Source organism: Magallana gigas, unplaced genomic scaffold, assembly GCF_963853765.1.
Source record: "Magallana gigas unplaced genomic scaffold, xbMagGiga1.1 SCAFFOLD_53, whole genome shotgun sequence".
Lineage (NCBI taxonomy): Eukaryota > Metazoa > Mollusca > Bivalvia > Ostreida > Ostreidae > Magallana > Magallana gigas.
This window is the reverse complement of record NW_027062575.1, coordinates 45,908-48,429: the sequence shown is the minus strand read 5'-3', so window position 1 is coordinate 48,429 and position 2,522 is coordinate 45,908. Positions and strand designations below refer to the sequence as shown.

The following is a 2,522-nucleotide window of genomic DNA, read 5'->3' as shown; positions in this document are numbered from 1 at the left end:
TACAACTATGTATACGTACTTTATACATAGAAGCTGCAACAAAACGATGTCGATCATGCATGTACTGTAAATACAGATACTGATGTACATAAATTAGTGGAAAATAACGTTTTTGCCCGTGGCAACACAAGTATGGAGTAAGAATAATCTATAAAAGTAATCAGTGGTATACGAAAGATAATTTAATCAAATATTGTGCAATTAAGGTGACTGTACCGATCGTGTATACAATATTTTTCATTAGAATTCAAACGATTTCTTGGGTGTATTTATCCCCAAAAAGAATACAGTATAAAGATCCCGAAATGTCGCACCACAATATCTTTATTAAGCTAATTGATTAAAACGAGAAATTAAAAAATTTAAACTCCAGTATTGATATGGTTGTCAGAGTCAGTCATCCGCCGCAGGTGTACGTGTATTAAGTTGTCAAATTTATTTTTAATCATTTCATTTCAATTAATTTGTTTCCGCCTTCAAATTACTATCAAGAAAAAGTATTCCTTCATTAATATCTTATATAAGGGGAATTAGCTCAAGTGGTAGAGCGCTCGCTTAGCATGTGAGAGGTACCGGGATCGATACCCGGATTCTCCAATCACTTTTTTCCCTCCGTCAACTGATTACACTTTTGGCTTTAGTAAAGGACCCTCTTAGATTTATGATTTTTTGTTCGAACTTTGAGAATATTTTATGGCATAAAGGTATGCGTTTTCATGTAATTTATTTTAATTTTTACATCGGTATTAAGTACCATTTTTTATAACAGGAAACACCATAAAAAACAAAAATTCTAAAAATTAGCAATCGTCTTAACTTTTTAAAATGGGAAAACCCTAAGCAAACAAGTAACAATATTTAATATACTTTAGATTAGTCTGAACTTTCAAGTTCAGTTAAGATAAAAAAAAATTAATTAAAAATTATGATATGTACTGTACATTGAATTTTTCCCTATATGATTATTTCCATTGCATAACGCTGTTGTAGCTTGTCAATCAACGTGACGTCAATGGGCCTACAGCTGTGCGCTGCAGGTGATGTTCAGGTGTCAAACTTATTTTAAATTACATGATGTTATCCATTTAATTATCTCACGTTTCAGATTGAAACATACAGCTTGGATTGTCAGCGTGCAATTCTTTTGTATTTTTTTTTTAGATTTATTTTGTACCATGTCAGATAAATTTTCTTTGAAATAGCATGCGCGGATCTAGACTCTAGAGGGGGGAGGGGATCGATGGGGGGATCAGACCCCCCCCCCTTTGAAAATTCAATTTTTTAAGGTTTACATAGTAAAATTTCCGAAAATAGGCCTCAAAGTTTAACCTCCTTGCAAACATAGATATTCCCTTGACATCCCACTCCCTCCTGGAAGAAAAATTCTGGATCCGCGCATGAAAAGTATGATTTTATTCTGAAGAAAAAATAAAAAAAATAAACTAGTGCAGTAATGGTTCGTGGATAGTTCTCGTAAGGAATTGAATTTCAGATTAGCAATTAAAGTTTACATTTATGATTAACTTACCGATCGATAAAGTCTTCAAACACGATTTGTATTTTGATTCTTTTCTCAAATAAACCACTCAACAAGAAATTGAAATAAAATAACAAAAAAAATAACATGAGATAAAAATTTGAGACGTCATTAATGCTACTATTGCTTGTACAAATATTTAACACTGTTGAAATAAAAAAAAATTGATAACATTTTCTTTACAAATCGCACAAAGTTTAAATTGAAATTCATCAAATGATTTTTTTAAACCGACATAACCATTTAACATAAAACATAACGACAAAAAAAAGTTGATCGAAGTGGATATGAACGAGGAAGCAAACACTCTGATATTATTCATAGATAAAATGATTCCTAGGTAGTAATTACTTATCTCATGGTCAGACACTTCCTCCTATTATCAATGTATTCGTTCCCAATCTTAACGAAGGGGAATTAGCTCAAATGGTAGAGCGCTCGCTTAGCATGTGAGAGGTACCGGGATCGATACCCGGATTCTCCAGTGATTTTTGCCTTGAAAGAAAACAGATACTCAATGCAGTGATTAGATAAATGTTTTTTTGATTAAAGTAGCGTTTAAACTGCATTCTTAGGGTCTTTCGTCCTCAACAAAAGACTCTACTATTATTCTATCTTTTTTACTTTTGTTATCATACTATTTCAGTTAATCTATTCTTGGTAATATGTTTCAATTTTCATTAAAAAAATCTTCAATACTTTAAACCCCTTTCATATACCATTCTTTGATAAATACATATACACTTGCAATTTTTAAGTTTGAATTGTACCACAAAAGAATATTTAAAATATTTTCGGTATTAGATAAGCCATTGATCATTTTCTTAGTAAAGCAAAGCCAACTTGAAGAATTAAAAACAATCTGCCAAAAAATATTATTTCTTTAAACAGCCATGCCAATTAGGAAATCATCACTAAAATCAATAAGTTTTGTTTTTTTGCAAAGTCATTACCATTAATTGCTAAAAAAAAAAAAGAAGTCCAT

At 31.1% G+C, this 2,522-nt stretch overlaps 2 non-coding genes across 2 annotated transcripts; both read left to right on the top strand.

The window, feature by feature from the left end:
* Positions 1 to 524: 524 nt before the first annotated feature.
* Trnaa-agc (transfer RNA alanine (anticodon AGC)) lies at positions 525 to 597 on the top strand. Its single transcript has one exon. It is a non-coding gene; the product is annotated as a tRNA-Ala (tRNA).
* Positions 598 to 1,948: 1,351 nt separating this feature from the next.
* On the top strand, positions 1,949 to 2,021 carry Trnaa-agc (transfer RNA alanine (anticodon AGC)). Its single transcript has one exon. It is a non-coding gene; the product is annotated as a tRNA-Ala (tRNA).
* The last annotated feature ends 501 nt before the right edge of the window (positions 2,022 to 2,522 follow it).